Raw genomic sequence first — 12,264 nt, 5'->3', positions numbered from 1 at the left:
ACAGAATTAGAAATGAAAAAGAAGTAACAACTGACATGGCAGAAATACAAAGGATCATGAGAGAGTACTACAAGCAACTCTATGCCAATAAAACAGACAACCTGGAAGAAATGCACAAATTCTTAGAAAAGCACAACCTTCTGAGACTGAACCAGGAAGAAATAGAAAATATAAACAGAACCATCACAAGCACTGAAATGGAAACTGTGATTAAAAATTTTCCAACAAACAAAAGCCCAGGACCAAATGGCTTCACAGGCGAACTCTATCAAACATTTAGAGAAGAGCTAACACCTATCCTTCTCAAACTCTTCCAAAATATTGCAGAGAGAGGAACACTCCCAAACTCATTCTATGAGGCCACAATCACCTGATACCAAAACCAGACAAAGATGTCACAAAAAAGGAAAACTACAGGCCAATATCACTGATGATCATAGATGCAAAAATCCTCAGCAAAATACTAACAAACAGAATCCAACAGCACATTAAAAGGATCATACACCATGATCAAGTGGGGTTTATCCCAGGAATGCAAGGATTCTTCAATACATGCAAATCAATCAATGTGATAAACCATATTAACAAATTGAAGGGGAAAAACCATATGATCATCTCAATAGATGCAGAAAAAACTTTTGACAAAATTCAACACCATTTATGATAAAAACCCTCCAGAAAGTAGGCATAGAGGGAACCTACCTCAACATAATAAAGGCCATATATGACAAATCCACAGCCAACATTGTTCTCAATGGTGAAAAACTGAAACCATTTCCACTAAGATCAGGAACAAGACAAGGTTGCCCACTCTCAACACTATTATTCAACATAGTTTTGGAAGTTTTAGCCACAGCAATCAGAGAAGAAAAAGAAATACAAGGAATCCAAATCAGAAAAGAAGAAGTAAAGCTGTCACTGTTTTCAGATGACATGATACTATACATAGAGAATCCTAAAGATGCTACCAGAAAATTACGAGAGCTATTCAACAAATTTGGTAGAGTAGCAGGATACAAAATTAATGCACAGAAATCTCTTGTATTCCTATACACTAATGATGAAAAATCTGAAAGAGAAATTAAGGAACACTCTCATTTACCACTGCAACAAAAAGAATAAAGTACCTAGGAATAAACCTACCTGAGGAGTTAAAAGACCTGTATGCAGAAAACTATAAGACACTGATGAAAGAAATTAAAGATGATACAAAGAGATGGAGAGATACACCATGTTCTTAGATTGGAAGAATCAACATTGTGAAAATGACTATACTACCCAAAGCAATCTACAGATTCAATGCAATCCCTATCAAATTACCACTGGCATTTTTCACAGAACTAGAACAAAAAATTTCCCAATTTGTATAGAAACACAAAAGGCCCTGAATAGCCAAAGCAACCTTGAGAAAGAAAAACGGAGATGGAGGATTCAGGCTCCTGGACTTCAGACTATACTACAAAGCTACAGTAATCAAGACAGTCCAGTACTGGCACAAAAACAGAAATATAGCTCAATGGAACAGGATAGAAAGCCCAGAAATACACCCACGCACATATGGTCACCTTATTTTTGATAAAGGAGGCAAGCATATACAGTGGAGAAAAGACAGCCTCTTCAATAAGTGGTACTGGGAAAACTGGACAGCTACATGTAAAAGAATGAAATTAGAACACTCCCTAACACCATACACAAAAATAAACTCAAAATGGATTAAAGACCTAAATGTAAGGCCAGACACTATAAAACTCTTAGAGGAAATCTTAGGCAGAACACTCTGTGAGATAAATCACAGCAAGATCCTTTTTGACCCAGCCCCTAGAGAAATGGAAATAAAAACAAAAATAAACAAATGGGACCTAATGAAACTTGAAAGCTTTTGCACAGCAAAGGAAACCACAAACAAGACGAAAAGACAACCCTCAGAATGGGAGGAAATATTTGCCAATGAAGCAACTGACAAAGGATTAATCTCCAAAATTTAAAAGCAGCTCATGCAGCTCAATATGAAAAAAACAAACAACCCAATCCAAAAATGGGCAGAAGACCTAAACAGACATTTCTCCAAAGAAGATATACAGATTGCCAACAAACACATGAAAGAATGCTCAACATCACTAATCATTAGAGAAATGCAAATGAAAACTACCATGAGGTATCACCTCGCACCAGTCAGAATGGCCATCATCAAAAATTCTACAAACAATAAATGCTGGAGAGGGTGTGGAGGACAGGGAACCCTCTTGCACTGTTGGTGGGAATGTAAATTGATACAGCCACTATGGAGAACAGTATGGAGGCTCCTTAAAAAACTAAAAATAGAACTACCATATGACCCAGCAATCCCACTACTGGGCATATACCCTGAGAAAACCATAATTCAGATAGAGTCATGGGGCTTCCCTGGTGGCACAGTGGTTAATAATACACCTACCAATGCAGGGGACACAGGTTCGAGCCCTGGTCTGGGAAGATCCCACATGTCATGGAACAAATAAGCCCTTGAGCCACAACTACAGAGCCTATGCTCTAGAGCCCGTGTGCCACAATTTTACTGAGCCCGCATGCCACAACTACTAAAGCCCACACACCTAGTGCCCGTGCTCTGCAACAAAAGAAGCCACCGCAGTGAGAAGCCCACACACCGCAAGAAGGAGTAGCCCCCACTCCCCACAACTAGAGAAAGCCCGCACAGCAACAAAGACCCAACGCAGACAAAAATAAATAAATAAAATTTTAAAAAATATAACAAAAAGAGTCACATACCACAATGTTCATTGCAGCTCTATTTACAATAGCCAGGGCATGGAAGCAACCTAAGTGTCCATCGACAGATGAATGGATAAAGAAGATGTGGCCCATATATACAATGGAATATTACTCAGCCATAAAAAGAAACGAAACTGAGTTATTTGTAGTGAGGTGGATGGACATAGAGTCTGTCATACAGAGTGAAGTAAGTCAGAAAGAGAAAAACAAATATGGTATGCTAACACATATATATGGAATCTAAAAAAAAAAAAGGTTCTGATGAACCTAAGGGCAGGACAGGAATAACAACACAGACGTAGAGAATGGGCTTGAAGACATGGGGATGGGGAAGGGTAAGCTGGGATGAAGTGAGAGAGTAGCACTGACATATATACACTACCAAATGTAAAATAGATAGCTAGTGGGAAGCAGCTGCATAGCACAGGGAGATTAGCTCGGTTCTTTGTGACCACCTAGACGAGTGGGATAAGGAGGGTGGGAGGCAGACGCAAGAGGGAGGTGATATGGGGATATACATATGCGTATAGCTGATTCACTTTGTTATACAGCAGAAACTAACACAACACTTTAAAGCAGCTATACTCCAATAAAGATGTTAAAAAAAAATATCTACTGGGAATTCTGTGGCGGTCCAGTGGTTAGGACTCTGCACTTTCACTGCTGAGGGCACGGGTTCAATCCCTGGTCAGGGAACTAAGATCTCACAAGCCACACAGCCAAAAAATAAATAAAATAAAATGTCTACAAATAACAAATGCTGGAGAGGGTATGGAGAAAAGAGAACGTCCTACACTGTTGGTGGGAATGTAAATTGGTGCAGCCACAATGGAAAACAGTATGGAGGTTCCTCAGAAAACTAAATATAGAATTACCGTATCATCCAGCAATCCCAATCCTGAGCATATACCTGGACAAAACTATAATTCAAAAGGATACATGCACCCCTATGTTCATAGCAGCACTATTCACAGTAGCCAAAACATGGAAACAACCTCAGTGTCCATTGACAGATGAACAGATATAGACGTGGTAAATATATACAATGGAATACTACTCAGTCATTAAAAAGGAACAAAATAATACCATTTGAAACAACATGGATGGAACTAGAGATTATCATACTAAGTGAAATAAGTCAGAAGGAGAAAGACAAATACCATATGATATCACTTATATACGGAATCTAAAATATGGCAGCAAGGAACCTATCTACAAAACAGAAACAGACTCACAGACACAGAAATCAGACTTGTGGTTGCCAAGGGGAAGGGGGGAGGGGAGAGGGATGGACTGGGAGTTTGGGGTTGGTAGATGCAAACTATTACATTTAGGATGGATAAACAACAAGGTCCTACTGTATAGCACAGAGAATTATATCCAGTCTCCTGGGATAAACCATAATGGAAAAGAATATTTTAAAAAGAATGTCTGTATGTATAAAACTGAGTCACTTTGCTACACAGCAGAGATTGGCACAACATTGTAAATCAACTCTATTTCAATGAAGGAAGGAAGGAAAGAAAGAAAGAAAGAAAGGGAAAGAGAGAGAGAGAGGGAGGGAGGGAAGAAGGAAGGAAGGAAGAAAGAAAAGGCATCCAGATTGGAAAAGAAGAAGGAGGAGGAGGAGGAAGAGGAAGAGGAGGAAAAGGAGGAGAGGCTTGAGTCCGGCTTGAAAAAGGGAAAGTATTTAATAAAGAACAGAGCAGGAGGAGAGCAGAAGACATGGAAACAGGGTGTGAAGAGACATTAGTCTGCAAAGTGTCTTCAGGGAACAGTGAGGAGATAAGCTTGCAGGATGGAGTCCCCACCGGAGCACAGGGGAGATAAGACTACCAGCAGATCTGGAGGCAGCAGAGGAGGCCTTGACATGTGGCTGAGATGACCACGCTCTGTGGGAAATGTTTGAACTGGGATATGACCCAGGGTGCTAATTCAGCAAGATTACCCTCCTCCCCCCACACCAAAAAAAAGAAAAGAAAAGAAAACAACATATGTTTCCTGACCCTTTTATTTAAGCTACAATTGAAAAATGGCACTTAAAGCAAATGATTGGATTTTCCATATTATAAGAGCATGTGGAGAGTTGACCGGACGGTCCTTGCGCGGTTCTCCTGTACCCACAAATAAAGGATGAGAAACACAGAAAAAGCTGCAAACAATTATGTCTCAGGATCGTGGGTTCCAAAGTACCTCCACCCTGCTCACTTCCAGATGCTAGTTTCTAATTCTTTTTTTCTTTTTTTAACATCTTTATTGGAGTATAATTGCTTTACAATGGTGTGTTAGTTTCTGCTTTATAACAAAGTGAATCAGGTATACATATACATATGTTCCCATATCTCTTCCCTCTTGCGTCTCCCTCCCTCCCACCTTCCCTATCCCACCCCGCTAGGTGGTCACAAACCACCGAGCTGATCTCCCTGTGCTATGCGGCTGCTTCCCACTAGCTATCTATTTTACGTTTGGTAGTGTACATATGTCCATGCCACTCTCTCACTTTGTCACATCTTACCCTTCCGCCTCCCCATATCCTCAAGTCCATTGTCTAGTAGGTCTGTGTCTTTATTCCCGTCTTGTCCCTAGGTTCTTCATGACCTTTTTTTTTCTTTTTTCCTTAGATTCCATATATATGTGTTAGCATACGGTATTTGTTTTTCTCTTTCTGACTTACTTCACTCTGTATGACAGACTCTAGGTCCATCCACCTCACTACAAATATCTCAATTTCATTTCTTTTTATGGCTGAGTAATATTCCATTGTATATATGTGCCACTTTAGCTTTAGGCCTTCTCATTGGCTGACAATTTGAGTATTATTTATGTGGGCCATTAGTTTTGTTTGATTTATTTTTTTGCTTGTTCATTGGTTTGTTTTAGTGCTCCATAATGGCAAAGAGAATTTAGTTTAGCTGCTCCACTGGAAATTGATTTTAAGACCTTCACTTTTACCCTTCCAAACTTAGATCTCTATTCCTAAATCTAGGATGACTTTTCCTTAACTATCTATTTAAATCACCAAGTAAGCCCAGCTGTTAAAGTTGGAGATTGTCTGCTCGACTAAATCTACCCTGTCATTGTAAATGATCTTGGTTCCTCTTTATAAAAGCCACATTCTTAAGATAAGATGACACAAGGGTTGTGAAAAGACTATGGAAACATTTGGAAATGCAATATAAGTAAATATTTTATTTTCAGATCTCTCTTTGAAGGTGTAAAGATTTTAAGCAGCTTTGTAGCTGCTTAAAAAATAAAGCTTCCTCCAGACCCCCCACTAGCGTGCTTAAAAAAAAATAAGGAAGAAAGAAAGAAAAATACAGATGTGCAGTGCACCCAGGTGCATTTGGGCATTTATTCTTCTTCCCAGGTCCTGGATCGCCCACTTGGGGCTTTATGTGTGAGATCTCAGTTTCAGTTACCCCAGACTTCGATTAGCATAACAGGTTCTTCCCTCCACACTCTGATGTTGTCTTTTGAAGTACACACAAAGGGAGTGGCACAATATGTTTTTTTAAAAATTACAAGCGTTTCAGGATAACTAGCAAATTAAATGTTCAGGCCTTATCCAGATCCAGCTTTAGCAGTTTTCCATCATTAGCAACTGCCTCATTCCCTTAAAAGGTCTTGTAATCTCTTTTATAAATCCCTTGACATCAGCAGCTGGCCCCTCTCCACACCACTCAGAGCATTTTTCCTGAAACAGTGCTGGAGGGGCCTCAGAATTTTCCACCTCTCTGAGCAGCCGGTCTGTACCATTTACTGGCCAAAGGCAGCCTCTGTAATTTGAGCTCCACAGACGTGATAACACTTTAACCGCAGCCAAGCTTAATTCAGAACAAATGTGCCTCAAGTCCATACCTTTTCGGAAAAGCAGCCCAGTCTAAGATCTAGAGCAGTGACGGGGTTGAGGTGAGGGTGGGGTAGGATTGGCTGATGCAAATCTGACTGTCCAGACGGACGTGCTGGGCACATTACTAATGTGTACTGGGGCCCAGTTACCTGCCTCCTGGTGGCCCCGCGTCCATTCCTGAGACAGAGGCATCATTCCCTATCACTGTCTCGTGTCCATCCACCCCATATTCCAAGAAAGGTCCTTAGCAAGCCTAATGGTGGAATGGAGTATTCTAATTACTCAAATTTTCTGGTTAGCGGGAAGTTACCATGGATCTAGGGTTTACCAGTGAGAATAAGTCTATGATTTAAAAAACGACATATTTCTGAACAGGTATTTGTACACCTGTGTTCATAGCAGCGTTATTCACAATAGCCAAACGGTGAAAACAACTCACATGTCCATCAAAGATGAATGGATACACAAAATGTGGTGTATACATACAATGGAATATTATTCAGCCTTCAAAAGAATGAGATTCTGAGGCATGCTACAACATGGGTGAACCTGAGTACAACACACTAAGTAAGCCAGTCACAAAAGGACAACTGGTGTGTAATTCCATTATATGGGGTGCCTAGAATAGGCAAATTCATGGAGACAGAAAGTACAATAGAGATTACCAGGGACTGAGGGGAGGGGAGAATGGGGAGTTATAGTTTAGTGGGTATTGAGTTTCTGTTTGGAATGATGAAAAAGTTCTGGAGATGGATAGTGGTGATGGTTGTACAACAATATAAATGTGCTTAATGCCACTGAATTGTATATTTTTAAATGGTTTAAGTGGTTTGTTTGTTTTTTTTTAAAGAAATTCACATTCTTTTATTTATTTATTTATTTATGACTGTGTTACGTCTTCGTTTCTGTGCGAGGGCTTTCTCTAGTTGTGGCAAGCGGGGGCCACTCTTCATCGCGGCGCGCGGGCCTCTCACTATCGTGGCCTCTCTTGTTGCGGAGCACAGGCTCCAGACGCTCAGGCTCAGTAATTGTGGCTCACGGGCCCAGTTGCTCTGCGGCATGTGGGATCTTCCCAGACCAGGGCTCGAACCCGCATCCCCTGCATTGGCAGGCAGATTCTCAACCACTGCGCCACCAGGGAAGCCCAAAGTGGTTTTTTAAAAGCATGTCTCTGAAGATATTGTATCTTTAAACAAGGTATTTGGGTTTCTTGACTACAGGGTCACTGCTGCAAATATCAGTGACCATTCTGCTGATGAGCAGAGAAGTTCTGATTAACCAGATGTTCTAACTGAGATGATCTTAAATCGTCACGCATGCACTCTACTTTGTGACACTTCAAGTTCTTCTGGAGACTAGTTGGGATATTAAACAGACAAAGAAAATGACACATTTTGAAATATTAGAATACTTGAAACACCTTGAGACCATCTCATACCCTACCTCAAGGCAGTCTTTACGGTTATTTCCGTGGAAGTTTTGACAGATTTTAGAACTCAAAGGGTTGTGTGTAACTGGTTTCCACCTGAACATCAAGGGTAGGGTAAAAAGTCTCTTGCATTTCCCAGCCGTGGGAGATGGATGTTATTGCATTCAGTATGCATTTGCCGAGTGCCTACTATATGCCATTGTCATGAAATACATCATTTATTCAACAGATATTTATTGGTTGCTAATTGTGTGCCCTGTGAAGAGCTCTGAACAGTAAAAAGAATAGATGAAAAGATTCCTGTTCTCGAGGAACTCACTCTGATCTATCAAAGAGTTAAGACTGGTATTCAGATAGTACAGACATAAAGCAGCAAAAGTAGGTACACAGGTCATGTCATAAGGGTTCAGAGTGCGAGAAATCACTCTGTATGGCAGCCAGGGATGGGTGGTAGTGGGTGGTAGGGTGTAACGTAGGGAAAGCTTCGTGTAGGTGGCAGGATGTGAGCTTGGCATTGAAGGCTTATATTACTTCCATGGGCACGATCAGCAAAGGGCATTCCAGGCACAGGAAACAGCCAGTCAGACTTGCTAACCATCGCTTAAGGTACCTGAGGCTGCAGTGCCCCACCTCCCAAGCCTCCCCGGCAGATGCATCTTGAGGTTACCTGAGACTTCTCTGTGGTCAGCCAGCGAGTCCTGCTCAGTTGTCCGCTGAGTTCTGCAGTCCCTTCCCAAATTAACTCCAGGGGACTGGCCACAGAAATTCCAAAGGGGATGAACAGGACTGGCCAAGACCTATCTGAGCTCAGATCTCCATCCTGTGGCTTTGTGTCCTTGGACCAGAGAATGACAAGGGTCCCAACAAAGGGCTTTTCCTCCTGTTTTAGCCAAGAAGAGGGAAAGGAGATAGAACAAGTAGTTGCTTGTTTCAGGACACAATTCTTTATAGAAAAGAAAGCAATGTAATGCTCTGGGCAGAGAATGAAGCCTTAACTTTTCTACAGGCTGGTCTTACACACTTGTGCACGCACATGCACATGCATACACACACATACATGATTTCACGGGCAAGAAGGAATTGCAACACCTCTGTTCTGCGCTCACCCACAGCCCACACCACAAGGCCAAAGGATAAAATCCTTTATTTCACAACATAAATCCCCCAGAGGGATTACACATTGACCTCTGAGAGTCATACTCTGATAGAGCATGTTTTCTTGACGTTTGCTTCTGTGGAGAGAAGGTGGGCCTGGTCCCCCAAGGAGGGGAGGGGAAAGCACACATAATGCTCTCTTGCCACATGCTAGGAGGTGTCTGGCACTTTCACTGAATTTATCTCATTTAATCCTCACAACAACTCTGGAGGTTGGGGATCACTGACTCCAGTTGCAACTAAGAACTAAGGCTTCAAAGTCATGCCTATCTGTTTCAAATTCCAGGCAGCATCCAAGAGTGGGAAAAAATGTAGGAAGAGGCAAACTTTTCCAAATGCACTTTTCCAACTTGCCCAAATTTGACTTGATGTGTGTGTGTGTGTATATATGCAAACACACACACAGGTGTAGCAAAGACACAAGTATGTGCTCAGCCATCACGCTGCCTGAGTTTAAATCCCGGCTCCATCACTTAGGAGCTCTGTAATCTTGGTAAGATAACCTCTCTGTGCCTTTCCATCTGTAAAATGGAAACAAGAGTGGCATTTACGATATTTGAGATATTCTTCAAAATAATACGGGATGGAGAATTAGGTATGGATATAGATAAAAAGAATGCCTGTGAAGGGAGTTCCTTAGCTGTCCAGTGGTTGAGACTCTGTGCTTCCAATGCAGGGGGCACGGGGTTTGATCCCTGGTCGGGGAACCAAGATCCCACATGCCCTGTGGCATGACCAAAAAATTAAAAACTTAAAAAAAAAAAAAGATTGGCTATGAGTTGATAATTATTGTACATGGGGGTTTATCACATTCTTTTGGCCTGCTTTTGTGTATGTTTGGAATTTCCCATTAAAAAAGTTTTAAGCAGTATTACTCACAAGAGCCCAAAGGTGGAAACAACTCAGATGTCCATCAACAGATGAATGGATAAACAAAATGTAATATGTATAATACACACAATGGAATATCATTTGGCTTTGAAAAGGAATGAGGGACTTCCCTGGTTGTCCAGTGGTTAAGACTCCATGCTCCCAATGCAGGGGGCCCGGGTTCAATCCCTAGATCCCGCATGCTGCAACTAAGAGCCGCAACTAAAAAAAGATCTTGCGTGCCACAACTAAGACCCAGTGCAGACAAATCAATCAATAAATAAATATTTAAAAAAACTTTTTTTAATAAATATTTTTAAAAAGCTAAATCAATCAATAAATAAATATTAAATAAATATCAATAAATAAATATTTTAAAAAATAAATAAATATTAAAAATAAATATTTTTTTAAATATTAAAAAAAAAGAATGAAATTCTGCTTTTTTCCCCTTGGGGGCCCAGTGTGCAATGGCTGCAAATAGCAGCCTCCTCAGTAGTGTACGCGGCCTGTTGCCTGTACGGCTTGCCCTAACAGACCTTGGAGACAGCCCTTTCCAGTGGACATTCATGACTGGCATGGTGTCCCCAGTCTAGACTCCAGACAGGTATGCGCAGTGCCTTTGGAAAGCTCCAGGGCACAGTGGCCAGGGTTCACACTGGCCAAGTCACAGTGTCCATCCGCACCAAGCTGCAGAACAAGGATCATGTGATTGAGGCCCTACGTAGGGCCAAGTTCAAGTTCCCTAGCCACCAGAAGATCCACATCTCCAAGAAGTGGGAATTTACTAAGTTTAATGCAGACGAATTTGAAAACATGATGGCAGAAAAGCGGCTCATCCTGGATGGCTATGGGGTCAAATACATCCCTAATCACGGCCCCCGGACCAGTGGCGGGCCCTGCACTCATGAGAGACTTGGCACTGTCCCCTCCTTACTCACGCCCACCAATAAATCCTACTTTCCTGTCAAAAAAAAAAAAAGGAATGAAATTCTGACACATACTACAATGTGCGTGAACTTTAAAGAATTATGCTAAGTGAAATAAGCCAGTCACAAAGGGACAAATATTGTACAATGCCACTTATATAAGATACCTAGAATAGACAATTTCATAGAGACAGAAAGTAGAATAGAGATTGCCAGAGCCTGGGAAGAGGGAGGTAATGGGGAGTTATAGTTATTGGGTACAGAGTTTTTGTTTGGGATGATGAAAAATTTCTGGAGATGGGTAATGGTGATGGTTACACAACATTGTGAAAGTACTTAATACCACTGAATTGTACACTTAACATGATTAAGATAGTAAGTTTTATGTATATTTTGCCACAATAAAAAAAAAACAAAAACAATGAGATCATGCATGTAAAGTACTTAGAGTTTTGGGTACATCGTAAACTCTCAATATTAGTTATTATTATCAGATGCACATCCAGTCTCCTAGAGACATGTTTTGGGACTACGTTGCATTGTCTGGCCCCCAGGATTTCTCTTCCCAGACCCTGTGTCCAAACCTGTGCGTGTCTGTATTACATGGGTTTGTCTAGCTTGCAAAGCCCTCTTGTTTTTATTCTCTCACCGAATCCTCATGAGAACCTTCTGAGAGAAGTGTGAGTATGGTTCCCATTGTGCAGATAAGAAAACTAAGGATCAGTCAGGGAGTAAGTTATGGGGTTTTGCCAACAGCAGGTAGGCAGAAGCCAGGTCTAGAAGGCAAGCCCTCCACTCCTACTCCACACCTTCTGTGCATTCCTTCTCTTTAGTCCTTGACTCCCATACCCCACTCCACTCTAAACCTATCCGCCTGTGGCTCCTTTGATGGGAGGGGGCTTCTGGAAAGAGGCACTCCTGCAAAGCCAAGACCGAAGACTTGGTTCTTTGCCTTCATGATGGTCCCTCAGGGGGAGTGAGGAACTCTGTAAACTGGGAGGGCAATGCCCTCCCTGAAAGGTTTCCAGGGATCCCCCTGCCCTAATGCCCCTCTCGAAGCAATCGCAATCTCCTTCCCCACACTTCTATCTTGCTTTACTGACCCAGTCCCATGTGACATCCTTGCAAGATGAGAAGTGAAATGTCTGATACTGCCCCCAACAGAGTGATGGTGTTGTTTTCCCAGCGTTCAGAACATCTCAGGCTGCCTCGACCTCTACCTCTGGCGTTTACAACATAGGAGACCACTTTTCTCCATCCAC

The 12,264-nt window shown here is 41.7% G+C and overlaps 1 non-coding gene across 1 annotated transcript; it reads left to right on the top strand.

The window, feature by feature from the left end:
- Positions 1-10,490: 10,490 nt before the first annotated feature.
- Positions 10,491-10,625, top strand: LOC114236438 (small nucleolar RNA SNORA70). The gene has a single exon (XR_003622398.2). It is a non-coding gene; the product is annotated as a small nucleolar RNA SNORA70 (small nucleolar RNA).
- The last annotated feature ends 1,639 nt before the right edge of the window (positions 10,626-12,264 follow it).

This window comes from Balaenoptera acutorostrata, chromosome 1 (assembly GCF_949987535.1).
Source record: "Balaenoptera acutorostrata chromosome 1, mBalAcu1.1, whole genome shotgun sequence".
Classification (NCBI taxonomy): domain Eukaryota; kingdom Metazoa; phylum Chordata; class Mammalia; order Artiodactyla; family Balaenopteridae; genus Balaenoptera; species Balaenoptera acutorostrata.
This window is presented reverse-complemented; position numbering and strand designations above follow the sequence as displayed.